The sequence below is a fragment of the Petromyzon marinus genome, chromosome 34, assembly GCF_048934315.1.
Source record: "Petromyzon marinus isolate PM22_M1 ecotype Great Lakes invasive population chromosome 34, UKy_Petmar_22M1.pri1.0, whole genome shotgun sequence".
Classification (NCBI taxonomy): Eukaryota; Metazoa; Chordata; class Hyperoartia; order Petromyzontiformes; family Petromyzontidae; genus Petromyzon; species Petromyzon marinus.
In genome coordinates, this window is record NC_133700.1 from 11006600 (window position 1) to 11022949 (window position 16350).

The following is a 16350-nucleotide window of genomic DNA, read 5'->3' on the forward strand; positions in this document are numbered from 1 at the left end:
CAGTCATCCACTGATGGCTAAGGTGAGACGATCAACTCGAGACTCTTGAAGGCATGGGTGGCCTCGATTAAACGTGGCCGAAAAACTGGATTCAAACCCAGACTCTCAGCGGTGCTGGCACAGTGCTAGCCCCGTGCGCCACCTTGCCACCCTAAATGGATGACCAATCTCACACATACACGCACAATCTTAGACACACGCACAATCTTAGACACACGCACGCGCATAGGGCACGTGTGTAGGTAGATGTCCTTGTTCAAAGATGGGGTTTGTGCAAAAGCTTAGAAGGGTTGAAGGGTCAGATAGATAGGGATTTTCCAATTGTCTTAATTGCAAAACCCACCTACCAGGACCGTTTTATATCTCCCTCTCAACCTCAATACTTCTTGAAGGTCAGATCTCCCTTTCAAATAAACACGTTGTTACTTTTACACAGCCTTTTAATTTGTGTGTATGCTCACTGAAGTAAAAAATGTGATAAGTCACGTTGATTCCAAGTCCTTCTGCGTGTGCTGGTTATACTGGTACTATACATAGCTATGTGTATCTAATCACTCCAGGACATCTCAGTGGTGCACCACGGTGGTAAGCTGTTAACTACATCGCCTGGTATACAGGAGGGCGTGGGTCCGATCCCGACCCTGACGCCTGTTGCTTATTTAGCGTTTGCGTGCTCTGTCCGTTGTCAGGTGGATTTGCCACGTGACAAGCCACTCCTTTTTAGCTATTATCTGTGGCCAGGTCGCTTCTGACAAAAGAGCCACATCGCTCAGTAGACCTCACCAGGTAAAATAAAAATTGTAGTACGTGATACTGAGCTGCTTTGACAACCCTTCCCCTCGCTACGCCTTCCTTCTCTTCAGTCTACAAATGCAGCCGCCGACTAATTACGCTGCTCAACACGGGATTAGCGAGGACCCGACTGCACCATAATTGTGCCATTAATCCCGAGCAAAGAGGGCACTCGCCAAACGGCAGAGTCCTCAAATTAAGCGATCGCTCGGCCAAAGCCACGACAGCAAGCCCGCGAGCCCCAACGCTCGCCGACGTGACCATAGCTGGGTTGCAACCCTTGACGATGGGGCGCCTTTAATTTTCAACTGTTGATGAAAATCGGGAAATCTTTTACAAATTAGCCGAGGTCTTGCTTACCGAAACTGTGCGCGAATATTCTGAAGAAAAGTTCGGCTCAAATGCCCGCCAGAGCTCAGCAGCGGACCAATTCCTGCCGCCGAAGCACAGACGCCAGACAATTCGCGGGGCTGTCCGGCTCAAACCGGGACAGGTGGGCAACCCAAATAAGGTCGTGGCATTGGTTCGGATCTCATCTATTTCTAGAAATATTCTACTTGGATGTCCCCCGTGAGATGGAACGCCTCTCGTTTGCAAGGGGTTTCTCCTGGGTGCAGAGTGACCCCATCCATGGCAAGCACGTGACGACACGCGTACGCACTTTTAAAATCTGCACGATAATTGTCCGCTCGGGGGGTGTCGTTTTAGTGAACATCGCTTCAAAATGACGGTGGTAAAGATTCCCCCCCCCAACTCCCTCCTCCAGCTTCACCCATAATTCAATAATTTATCACGATAACTACGTCACGACTTTCGTCGAGAATTCCACCTCTTATTTTTGTTACATCGAGGTGCGTCGTGGCTGCATGGATCACACGAACTAATGACGCACAATATATACACACGTGTAGATGAACGTCCAATAACCGCACGCACGCACGCATCGATGCAAGTGTCGTGAGCGTATGCGTCGACTCCACTTCTTGCATGGTAACGTCTCGCTACGCAATGCTAAGCACTCTTGTGCGTGGATGGTGCTGGGGTTGGCGACCACCGTGCATTACACAGCAGCCGTAGGCTCCTGCGTTATCATCAGATGGTAGAACAGCAACACTCAATATCGTCCGTGCACCCCTCCCTTCATCAACCCGCACGAACCAGTGCGGTGAAGTATGGTCAGAGGAACTTGGCGACCTGTACGAGCGTGGTGGGGAGAGGCTTTCAAAATGTGCATGTTAATGTGAGAGATCAGCACGTTAATGTGAGAGATTATCATGTTAATATGAGAGATCAGCACGTTAATGTGAGAGATTGGCGTTTAAATGTGAGAGATTAGCATGTTAATCTGAGAGATTAGTATGTTAATGTGAGAGATTAATATGTTAATATGAGAGATCAGCGTGTTAATGTGAGAGATGAGCATGTTGATGTGAGAGATAAGCGTGTTAATGTGAGAGATTAGCATGTTAATGTGAGAGATTAGCGTGTAAATGTGAGAGATTAGCATGTTAATGTGAGAGATGAGCGTGTTAATGTGAGAGATTAGCGTGTTAATGTGATAGATGAGCATGTTAATGTGAGAGATTAGCGTGTTAATGTGAGAGATTAGCGTGTTAATGTGAGAGATTAGCGTGTTAATGTGAGAGATTAGCGTGTTAATGTGAGAGATTAGCATGTTGATGTGAGAGATAAGCGTGTTAATGTGAGAGATTAGCATGTTAATGTGAGAGATTAGCACGTTAATGTGAGAGATTAGCATGTTAATGTGAAAGATAAGCATGTTAATGTGAGAGATTAGCGTGTTAATGTGAGAGATTAGCGTGTAAATGTGAGAGATTGGCATGTTAATGTGAGAGATTAGCATGTTAATGGCATAACAGCCGGTCACAGGCAGAGGCCTCACTCTTCCAGGGAATCATTTCAGGCTGAGTCAGCCTAGGAGATCAACTACCAGGCAAGTTTTCGACATCAATTTCCGCGAGTAGTGTGTTGTATGTCCCAGCCCGGAATCGAACCCAGGTTGCTCGTGACTTTGTGCACTGCACGAACCACCACGCCACCACTTGCCGTGCAACACGTAACTCAACACGCGAAAGATTCCCCCATGCAGCCTTAGTAACCGGTGGAGCAAAGTGCTTTTAGCGAACACCTATTAACGTCGATGTGGTTATGGTGCACGAGGTGGTGGTGTGACCAACACCATGCCCCATCCCCACACACCTCTGTCTTCCCAATGCTGATGTCTACAGCGCCGCGACAGGTACTCGTTTAAGGCTGAGCTGACACAGAGGAGGCTCAGTTAAAGTATCACACGCCACTGGTGTTAGCCGAGGCTGAGAATGGACCTGCCGCGGTTCATAGCGCTTGGGTGCCAACTCGCTTGGCTTGCGCAGACAGACGCACAATCCCACGCATGTCGTAGCATGTTTGTAAAACATTCTCCCAGAGCCGTGCGTGAGGCATGAATCTCACACACGGCACCCTGCCCTGCCTCTCAGCTGATGAGGGGTCTCAACCCACTATTTGCATCCATTCCTCATGGTCGTTAATCGCATAATTATTTTGGCATATGTAATCTGTATTGGGTTTTTTTTTGTCTGCAGTAAACAAATACTCTAGTTAGAGCCGTGTTATTTTTTTCTGATGGCCTGGTTTCTGTTGGGCATGCATGTGTGAGAACACGTGCTCACTAACAGCACTTACACCAACAGTCTATTCAGGCTACAAAGGGGATCTTTGTTTTGTGCAAGTGGGCAGTGGTGGTGTCGCGGTTAGCGTACTGCGCTACAAACCCGGCGACCTGGGTTGGATTCCCGCTCACGGCCACCGGCACCGTTGACGATTTTCTCAAACCGGTCCTGGGCATCCCCTAGGTCGGCTCAGCCTCAAATGAGTACCTGGTGCGGATACGGAAGCATCGCCACTGGTGGAGACAAAAGCGGCCGGACGTGGTGCTGTGTTGGTGAATGTGCGTGTGGGTGAATGTGTGTGTGGGTAAATGTGTGTGGGGGTGAATGTGTGTGGGGGAGCGAGAGTGTAGCGGTTAACGCACCCCACTTCAAAATCAGCGGCCCGAGTTCGATTCCCGCTCACAGCCAACATTGGCAACGAACACCTAAACCGGTCCTGGGCCTCACCCTAGTGCGAATAATCCCCAAATGAGTACCTGGTGCAGTGCTTAAACATCAGCACTGGGGAAACAAAGGTGGCCTTGTGCGATGCTGGTCACCCAAACCTCTGTGCACCGTGTCAACATTAATAGGTGCTCGGTAACAGCACTTGCCCCAAGTCTGTTAAGGCTATACGGGGATCTTTGTTCTTTTACATGTGTGAGCATGCTTGTGTGTGTGTGTATGAGCATGTGCATATATGCACGTGTCAGTGTGTGTGCGTGCATGTGCTTGTTTTGGCTTTTACAACGATGCCTTAGTAACCACGCAGAGGTGTACACACTGTCCAGAGCACCGCTGATAGTGGAACTGAATTCTAGACAAAGCACAGAGAGAGAGAGAGAGACTCCCTTACCTGAGAAAAGCTTCAGCAAGAGCCAGGATTGCCAATCCATGTAAAGTACACACGGGGAAAATTTTTATTGAGATTATAAAGCCGATCGTGGGTGGTGTCAGTAGTCGGCATTTGCTTTCCACACCACTTTGTAGAGTGTCCCGACTTTTTCATGGAGTGTAAGATTTGCTTAGAGCCCTTTCTCAACCCATGGGGGCTGTTTGGCCATACTTCAGCACGCAGGTCAATGCGGGTTGGTAAAGAGCGGGCTCAGGACCCGTAAAGATATGTTTATATGTTGAACTTCTTTCGCACCGTACGTAGCCAATCGTGCAGCCAATCGGAGGTGCGGTGGATGGACAACAAACCAGGCAAAAAAATACGTAACTCGCCACTGACGTTAGCCGTGGCCGGGAATTAAACTCGAGGATCTGGGTTCAAAGGGCAATGCGTTAACCATTGCGCCACCGCTCGAAACCCTCTTGGTATTTTAATCTGTGAATTAAAAGACTTTTGTTTGAGTCGCGTTGGTCGTGGTAGTTGTCTGAGCCTACCATGTACACAGCCCTGTTCAATATTAACTTCCGTTGCTGTGTAGTCGAGGTGCTGTGATTTTATAACCCCCCCCCCCCCCCCCCAGAGATTCTATTGACTGTTCCAACTCGAGGCTGGGAATTGATGCAGTAATAATTACAATTCGAACATGTCTAGAGTTTGGTTTAACACGTAGGCGGCTTTCGCGACCAATATCATCCGTAATGCAGGTTTTTGTTGGGTTTGATCGCGTAAATATATAAATGTGTTGTTCAACCCGCCACCACCCGACACAGCCAACTAGTAAGGGTTGTCACGTCAACAGAACGTGCCAATTCGTCACTAGTACAGCACACCGGTGTGTTGGAGAGCCAAGCCACAACATTCACAATCTGAGTACATTTACAATGTCTTGAGTTTCCCGTCTTATTTGTGTTGCCTATATATTCCGCGATCACAATCATACAGTCCTGTCACACGGTTTTGAAATTGAGGTTCCATAGAGAAAAGCCACGTAGGGCAGTGGGATAGCTATGTTTAAAGGTCCACACAGACTTCTTCTCAGACACATCTGCTGTCCTGCCGTCTGCTGTCCGACCATCTCCTGGCTGCCTCTCACAGCCCAGCAGGTCTGGGAAGTTCACGAATCTTCCTGTGATCCACTAACCCCGCGCTAGCCCGCGGATGTGCTTGTTTTAATAGTACGTGGGTATCATCAAATACCATGCATGCTGTTGCGTTCCCTCTGCTCTACCCTCACTATAAGCCATGGGGGCTATTTGACCATACTTCACCGCGCTGGTCAGCGCCGGTTGATGAAGCTTCCACATGCATGACTGCCGAAGCATGGGTGTACGGTGCTCTGTTGTACAGGGGTTGGGAACCCGCGGATCCGGAGCCGCATGCGGCTCTTGAAGGACCGCTGCTTCGTGACTTCGTTCATTAAGGGACCGCCACCGTCTCGTATTCACCACCACCACAGGTGCATTGCGGCTCTTGAAATATTGAAGGGTTTTTGTTACTGAATTCGAAAAAAATGTCTCTTGTTGTTGTTGTTGGTTGTTGTTGTTGTTGGTTGCCGACCTCTGGTGCAGTACACAGGGCTGGAGATGGGAAGAAATTAATGGAGGGGGATCATAAATGACCCCCACCCTCACTCCCTCGAGATCTGAGGAGGAGGAGGAGTAGGAGGAGTAGGAGTAGGAGGCGCTTCACTCCGTGTCTGTGGGTCTCTATGTGTGTCTGTGGGTCTCTATGCGTGTCTGTGGGTCTCTATGCGTGTCTGTGGGTCTCTATGCGTGTCTGTGGGTCTCTATGCGTGTCTGTGGGTCTCTATGCGTGTATGTGGGTCTCTATGCGTGTCTGTGGGTCTCTATGCGTGTATGTGGGTCTCTATGCGTGTCTGTGGGTCTCTACGCGTGTCTGTGGGTCTCTATGCGTGTCTGTGGGTCTCTATGCGTGGATGTGGGTCTCCATGCGTGCCTGTGGGTCTCTATGCGTGTCTGTGGGTCTCTATGCGTGTCTGTGGGTCTCTATGCGTGTCTGTGGGTCTCTATGCGTGTCTGTGGGTCTCTATGCGTGTATGTGGGTCTCTATGCGTGTCTGTGGGTCTCTATGCGTGTATGTGGGTCTCTATGCGTGTCTGTGGGTCTCTATGCGTGTATGTGGGTCTCTATGCGTGTCTGTGGGTCTCTACGCGTGTCTGTGGGTCTCTATGCGTGTCTGTGGGTCTCTATGCGTGGATGTGGGTCTCCATGCGTGCCTGTGGGTCTCTATGCGTGTCTGTGGGTCTCTATGCGTGTCTGTGGGTCTCTATGCCTGTCTGTGGGTCTCTACGCGTGTATGTGGGTCTCTATGCGTGTCTGTGGGTCTCTATGCGTGGCTGTGGGTCTCCATGCGTGTCTGTGGGTCTCTATGCGTGTCTGTGGGTCTCTATGCGTGTCTGTGGGTCTCTATGCGTGTATGTGGGTCTCTATGCTTGGCTGTGGGTCTCCATGCGTGTCTGTGGGTCTTTATGCGTGTATGTGGGTCTCTATGCGTGGCTGTGGGTCTCCATGCGTGTCTGTGGGTCTCTATGCGTGTCTGTGGGTCTCTATGCGTGCCTGTGGGTCTCTATGCAAGTCGTCAAGTAAATAAATACAAAGATGCCACCTTGATTCCTTCCGGAAAGCAGTCGGGTTCCAACGTTCACTCCCAACCACGACGTACCATCCCATTCACGCCACTGAATTAGTACAACGGCGACCTTCAACGGCTGCCCATTGCTGCCTCCGGCAGTCCCGCCACGATGATTTTGTGTGCGATTGGCGTGGTCGCCCATTGCAAGGGATCATCCAGACTAGAAATCTGCTTAGCTTCCGAACTGTGACGAGATCGGGCGAATTCCGGGTGATTTGTTCACAGTCGGGACGCCTATTTAAATGTCTCTTAAAACGCTCACGAGCGGTAAGCGCAAGCGAAATGTTCCAATCCCTCGTTCGCCTCTAACGATCCCATTCATCAAGGTAACTCGGCAGGGCTCAGAGCTAAATTGCCCCGTGGCGACCGGCCCTCTATCCATTGTGTTCTAGATAAGGGGGCGCTGGAGGGTGGGTGGGGGGGGGGTAGACGTATCTACATCACGGGGTAAAAGCCACGGCCGTGTCGGTGGAGATTGTGCGAGGCCAGACGTCGCAACTCCAAAGTCCTCAGAACCAGGTGCGACCATTAGCGATAATTTGCGCGGATTGCAGTGGAGAGTAATTTGACCATTAGCGCCGGCGGTCGCACCTGCACGGACCGCCTCGGCTGAACCGCTGCCTCATTTACCGCCGCTGCTGCTGCATCATTCTCTCTTTCTTCTTCAGCCCAACCACCATCCCTTCCATCTCCCCCAGCCGGTCGGCGGCAAAAGTGGCTGAACTCAACAAACAAAATCATATATATCCTTAGCTCTTTCGGTAAAGTCACGTTGAAGGGAAACAATGAAATAATAATATATATATGAAACAATAAAAATTCTCACGACGTTTCGACCATAGCACAAACGGTTTTTTCACACCTGATGATGACCGTTTGTGTTATGGTCGAAACGTCGTGAGAATTTATATTGTTTTATATATATTTTATTATTTTACTGTTTCCCTTCAACGTGACTTTACCGAAAGAGCTAAGAATATGAATTACTGCAGTCACGAAAGCTTGAAATCAAAAATAATATATATACACAGTATCGTTTTTGCGAATGAGTCAATACAAATCAATGTTGTGAGATGTATGCATCTCCTAACTTGTAACGTGGGGCATAAATCCCAAATTGGTCAGTGTCCTCATCCAGAAAACAAACAAACAAACAACCTCAGTCCGAATCCCACAACAGCCACAGTCACGACTTGGGCGACAACACAGTTGTGGTTTTTAACATTGAGCTGCCGTTGTTGTTGGTGTTGTTGCTAAACGTCGCCTCGTCTTCACAACCACGACTCGTGCCCACTCACTCATCCGTGCCAGCTGCCACGCACGAGAAGTCCCCTTTGAAGCGGAACGTTTTGTTGACGTCGCTCCAAATATCGTGGGGTGACCCTTCTGGCCAATTCTGACCCCCCCCCCTCACCCCCCAAACCAGGGTGGGCGTCACAAGCGACAAGCAGAGCGCAGAGTGAAGGGCAATGGGACATCGTTGACATCAGAAGAAGAAGAAGCACATCATATTCCTTGGTTCTTTCGTTAAAGTCACGTAGATAGAAAATATAAAAAAATACAATTAAAATAAAAATAAAAGCAAAAAACCCACGACGTTTCGATGGCAACACAAGCGGTCTTCGTCAGGCTTTTATTTTTTATTGAATGTTTTATTTAATTTAATTTTCTTTTCTATTTACGTGACTATAAAATTGCAAGAATATGAATTCCTACAGTCACGAAAGTTTGAAGTCAAAATCTAAGAAGCACATCACTTGCGGATCAGAAAAAAATGCCACAAAAGAGTCAAAGTGTGCCAAGAGGTGCATGCTCTAATACAGCGGTTCTTCTTCTTACCCGGGGGTGCGAGATGCCCTTTCTGAGAACCAAAGGCTGCAGTAAAGGTGAAGAACCACTGCTCTAATACCATACAGCCACCCACTGTGTGACAGATTTACGTGTGTCCTGGCAAATACTTCGAGACCACTCCAATGAATGGGGAGACATTTGAGAAATTTGAAAGCCCATGATAGTTCGTGTTCACGGTGTTCAAATTAACACAACTTTGACCCAATATGCAGTAATCTGCCGCATACAGCTTATATGCTCCGGGATTGCTTATCCACTATACTATTTGCAATAACCAGGTGCATGGCATGTTTAAAAATCATACAACAGAGAGACATAACCTGTCACGCTGAACCTTGGGAGGCTCCACGCGAATATTTCATTGAATCCAGGGTTTAATTTCGGCCAGTTCTGTCGGGTTCAGTGATCAGGACGATATTTCGACACCCAGTTCGTTGTTGCAGTGGCTACTCATCACGTGCAACCCACCGTGAGATATTAATCCCCCAAAAAAGTGTATCAGTGCGGTATCAGTGAAGTTTGTGGGGGGCTCCCACCCCTTCCGAGACATCTGGCCAGCGTGGAAGCGTTGGCCAGAGTCCCCCGGAGAGGGGCCCTCTGGAGTTCTCTCTATTCTCACGCCAACAGCGACGGGAGGAAGTGAGTGCAGGGCCTTGCAAAGACGTTCGGCATCTCCGAGTGGCTCTCTCGCCCGATCGAGCAAGCACAGTGGGGCAGATATATTTCTGGAAACAACGCGCCCACCACGAACTTCAGCCTCGCTGTATCCCCCCCACCACCCACCACCCCCTTGCCCACCTCTGTGTGTGACCTATTTCGAGGAGGCGTCCATGCAGCAGCAGCAGGTTCCACGCTCGCTCGCGCACGCGCGTGCCGACATCCACGCCACCACGGTGCTGCTCCTTTAGATAACAAAGACAAAGATCCCCCGTATAGCCTTAACATACTGTAGGGGCAAGTGCTGTTAGTGAGCACCTATGAAGGTCGGAACGGTACACGAGGGGGTGGGTGGACTGCACCACGCCCGATCGCCTTTGTCTCCCGAGTCGCGATGTTTACACACCGCACAGGGTACTCATTTGAGGCTGAGTCGACCTAGGGGAGGCCCAGGACCGGTTCAGATAATCGTCATTGGGTGTTGGCCGTGAGCTGGAATCGAACCCGGGTCGCCGGGTTCATAGCGCAGCGCGCTAACCGCTACACCACCGCTCCCCACTTTAGACAGCACACACACAGACACGCGCAAGACAAACACACACACACAAAGACCTCCCCACTTTAGCACGACACGTGTTGTTGGCGACCTCCTGCTAATGCCGGCAGGGCGGGTGAGACCAATACCGCGCACATGGTGGGGTAGATATGAGGTGTGCAGGCGGTGCAACTGCACCGTGGGCCGCAGACACCGGCGGGCTACGAAGAGGAGGGTGGTTGAACGGAGGGGTCACCAGTCGATTCCTTGCGTCAGGGAGCATGCAAGGGTGTCCACCTCTTCCACTGTTTACCAAAACCGGAATTGTTTCCCAGTCAGCCTGGAACCATCGTAAACTTTAATAAAGTCCAATGCCACCAGAGCTCGGTGCAACTCGATTCCTGTCACCCGAACACAGAGACCCATAGACTCACACAGAGACCCATAGACTCACACAGAGAGATCCACAGACTTACAAATAGACCCATGGGCCGGTGGTATAGCTATGGAGTGTGCAGGCAGCGCATCGGCACTAGGGCGCGTGTCAACCATGCATGCCCAAGCAGCCTTTGTCTTCACCGTGCTCACGATCTTGCCCTGTACCACTGCACCGGAGACTCGCTTTATGTTGAGTTCACGTAGTTGGCACCACCCCCCTCCACCACCCCACCGGGTGTTTTTCAGACAAAGATCGCCCGTATAGCCTCATGAGAAGTTTGGGACAAGTGCTGTTAGCGAGCACCTACGAAGGGCCGACACGGCACAGGAATGGGTTGGCTGGCCAGCACCACGCCCGGCCGCCTTTGTCCCTCCAGCGGCGATGTTTTACACACCGCACCAGGTACTCATTTGAGGCTGAGTCGACCTAGGGGGAGGCCCTGGACCGGTTTATATCATCGTCACACTGGTGTTGGCCGTGAGCGCGAATCGAATTCGGGTCTGCGAGATCCCAACGCGGCGTAGCGCTGTCCCGTACGCGACCGCTTCCCCAAAGGCGCATTGGGACAGGCGCACAACTCAACAGTGATGACGCTGCAAGCATTGATAGTGCGGGGAAAATGTTTAAAAAAATGTGCAGCTATGGAAAAATAAATAATTTACAGTATTAACATTCGCCTGTTTGATGAGCTATGTGCAGGCAAAGCAGCATGTGTGTGTGTGTCTGCGTCTGTGGGGAGCAGTGTCAGAGTGGTTAACGCACTGCACTGTGAGATCGGCTAACCGAGTTGGATTCCCGCTCACAGCCAACATCGGCGAGGCATATCTGAACCCGTCCTGTGCCACCCGTACATTTACTCAGCCTTAAATGAGTATCTGTTGCAGTATGTAAACATCAGCGCTGGGGAGACAAAGGCGGCCGGGCGTGGTTCTGGCCACGCTCACTCTCGTGTGCTGTGCCGGACTTCATAGGTGCTCACAAACAGCATTTGCTCCGACAGCCAGTGCAGGCGACACGGGGGTGGGTGGTTGGGGGGTCTTTGAATTTTTATTTTGCATGCCAAGCAACACAGTCGCTTTATACGTTCACTTGGAATGCGCCCGATCTCGTGAGATCTCGGAAGCTGAGTGGTGTTTGTACGGGCTACCAACTCACGCAGAACAGGTGTTATAGGCTACGATTGTGGGCAGCAGAGGGCAGTGCGGCAAAACCCATTGGGGTAATGCACTTCTATGCGCCCACGTCTTCATCAACCCACACTGACCGGCGTGGTCTCTTCCTTTTTCTTTCTTCGCGTCATTGATGATGTTGATGCACAGAGCAACAACTGCAACTTCGCGTTCGGGCGGTCAAGCCAGATAACCGGTGTTGGCCGTGAGCGGGAATCGAACCCGGGTCGCCAGGTTCGAAGTGCAAGCGCGCTAACTGCTCGCCCGCTACTCGCAGCAACCACCACCAACTAGCAACAACAACCACCACCAATCACCACCAAATAACAACAACCACCACCAACCACCAATAACAACAACCACCACCAATCACCACCAACTACCAATAACAACAACAGCAGCAACCACCAACTACCAATAACAATAACCACCACCAACTACCAATAACAACAACCACCACCAACTACCAATAACAACAACCACCACCAACTACCAATAACAAGAACAACAGCAACCACCACCAACCACCAATAACAACAACAACCACCACCAACTACCAATAACAACAACCACCACCAACTACCAATAACAACAACAACCACCACGAACTACCAATAACAACAACAACCACCAACTACCAATAACAACAACCACCACCAACTACCAATAACAACAACCACCACCAACTACCAATAACAACAACCACCACCAACTAACAATAACAACAACAGCAACCACCACCAACTACCAATAACAACAACAACCACCACCAACTACCAACAACAACAACCACCACCAACTACCAATAACAACAACAACCACCACCAATTACCAATAACAACAACAACCACCAACTACCAATAACAACAACCACCACCAACTACCAAAAACAACAACCACCACCAACTACCAATAACAACAACAGCAACCACCACCAACTACCAATAACAACAACAACAGCAACCACCACCAACTACCAACAACAACAACCACCACCAACTACCAATAACAACAACCACCACCAACTACCAATAACAACAACCACCACCAACTACCAACAACAACAACAACCACCACCAACTACCAACAACAACAACCACCAACTACCAATGACAACAACAACCACCACCAACTACCAACAACAACAACCACCACCACCAACTACCAACAACAGCAACCACCACCAACTACCAACAACAACAACCACCACCAACTACCAACAACAGCAACCACCAACTACCAATAACAGCAACAACCACCACCAATTACCAATAACAACAACCACCAACTACCAATAACAACAACCACCAACTACCAATAACAACAACCACCACCAACTACCAAAAACAACAACCACCACCAACTACCAATAACAACAACAGCAACCACCACCAACTACCAACAACAACAACAACCACCAACTACCAATAACAACAACCACCACCAACTACCAACAACAACAACCACCACCAACTACCAATAACAACAACCACCACCAACTACCAACAACAACAACCACCACTACCAACAACAACAACAACCACCACTACCAACAACAACCACCACCAACTACCAACAACAACCACCACCAATTACCAATAACAACAACAACCTCCACCAACTACCAACAACAACAACAACCACCACCAACTACCAATAACAACAACCACCACCAACTACCAACAACAACAACAACCACCACCAACTACCAATAACAACCACCACCAACTACCAATAACAACAACAGCAACCACCACCAACTACCAACAACAACAACCACCACCAACTACCAATAACAACAACCACCACCAACTACCAATAACAACAACAGCAACCACCACCAACTACCAATGACAACAGCAACCACCACCAACTACCAATAACAACAGCAACCACCACCAACTACCAATAACAACAATAACCACCACCAACAACTACCAATAACAACAACCACCACCAACTACCAATAACAACAACAGCAACCACCACCAACAACAACAACCACCACCAACTACCAATAACAACAACAACCACCACCAACTACCAAAAACAACAACCACCACCAACTACCAACAACAACCACCACCACCAACTACCAATAACAACAACAACCACCAACTACCAATACCAACAACCACCACCAACTACCAATAACAACCACCACCAACTACCAATAACAACAACCACCACCAACTACCAATAACAACAACCACCACCAACTACCAATAACAACAACCACCACCAATTACCAATAACAACAACCACCAACTACCAATAACAACAACCACCAACTACCAATAACAATAACCACCCCCAACTACCAATAACAACAGCAACCACCACCAACTACCAACAACAACAACCACCACCAACTACCAATATCAACAACCACCACCAACTACCAATAACAACAACAACCACCAGCAACTACCAATAACAACAACCACCACCAACTACCATCAACAACAACAACCACCACCAACTACCAACAACAACCACCACCAACTACCAATAACAACAACCACCACCAACTACCAACAACAACAACCACCACCAACTACCAATAACAACAACCACCACCAACTACCAATAACAACAACCACCACCAACTAACAACAACCACCACCAACTACCAATAACAACAACAGCAACTACCACCAACTACCAACAACAACAACCACCACCAACTACCAATAACAACAACAGCAACTACCACCAACTACCAACAACAACAACCACCACCAACTACCAACAACAACAGCAACCACCACCAACTACCAATAACAACAACAGCAACCACCACCAACTACCAATAACAACAACAGCAACCACCACCAACCACCAATAACAACAACAACCACCACCAACTACCAACAACAACAACCACCACCAACTACCAACAACAACAGCAACCACCACCACCAACTACCAACAACACCAACCACCACCAACTACCAACAACAACAACAACCACCACCAACTACCAACAACAACCACCACCAACAACCAATAACAACAACCACCACCAACTACCAATAACAACAACAACCACCACCAACTATCAACAACAACAACCACCACCAACTACCAATAACAACAACCACCACCAACTACCAATAACAACCACCACCAACTACCAATAACAACAACCACCACCAACTACCAATAACAACAACCACCACCAACTACCAATAACAACAACCACCACCAACTACCATCAACAACAACACCAACCACCACCAACTACCAACAACAACCACCACCACCAACTACCAATAACAACAACAACCACCAACTACCAATAACAACAACCAGCACCAACTAACAATAACAACAGCAACCACCACCAACTACCAATAACAACAACCACCACCAACTACCAATAACAACAACCACCACCAACTACCAACAACAGCAACCACCACCAACTACCAACAACAACAACAACAACAACCACCACCAACTAACAATAACAACAACAACCACCACCAACTACCAACAACAACAACTACCACCAACTACCAACAACAGCAACTACCACCAACTACCAACAACAGCAACCACCACCAACTAACAACAACAACAACCACCACCAACTACCAACAACAACAACAACCACCACCAACTACCAACAACAACAGCAACGGCGGCCGCCGTCAGCATCGCCAAGTTGTCAATGTGCATTTCAAAAAAAGCGACCGTACACACACAAAGACATGCGAGACACAGTCTGAAACCACGCACACACCCGGACAGACGCGAAAAAATAAATAAACTACCGCGAGACTGCAAGGAGCTCAGGGCCAGTGGTTTGTTTGCACAAGAGATACCGTCCCAGGCCTCTATTTGCCCACTGTGGGGGTGGATGTTGAACGTTGAACACGGGTTAGGGAGTGGGGGGCTGGGGGGTGGTTTGTAGAGAGGGGGGCGGGCGCGGCGAGTGTTGAACATTGAACTCGTGAGCGGTTGGGGTGACACATAGCAGTGCAGCGTGGGCTAAGCTCGAGGCTCACGTGAGCAGAGCTCCGGCTTGTTGCGTCTCTGCCAAGGTCACGGGATCACCAGCCACCACCAGCTGCTGCTGCTGCTATTGATGGGGGTGGAGGCTGTACCCTGACAATTCACGTGACGGTCCCCAAAACTTAAAAAGTCCCCGTGAGCGGGACACAGGTCTCTCGATCGGACGTCCCAATATTGAGACGTTTTCCAGTGACACGGCACACCACGTCGTCCACTATGACCTCTCGCTTCGGCAGCGGATGCTGGTCGCCACGGTGGCCATGAGATGTTAACTACCTCGCCTGGTATACAAGAGGGCGTGGGTTCGATCCCGACCCTGCCGCCTGCTGTATATTTGGGATTTGCGTGTCTCTCCCCGTGGTCGCGTCGATTTTCATCCGGGTCTTCCGGTTTTTCCCTCCACATGTAGAAACATGCGTCTAGAGTCATTGGCCGCTATACATTTCCACGTGATAAGCCACCTCGTTGAGCGGCGGTAATTTGTGGCCAGGTCGCTTCTGAAAAAGAGCTACATAGCTCAGTGGGCCTTACCTGGCAAAATAACAAATAGGTTTTCTTGTCTACCAGCAACCCAGTAAATGTTCAGTAGGAAATTAAGCCCCTACGTATTTACTCGTAACCACATCAGTTTAACACGTAGGCTTTCGTCCCCACATGTATGTACTCATGAT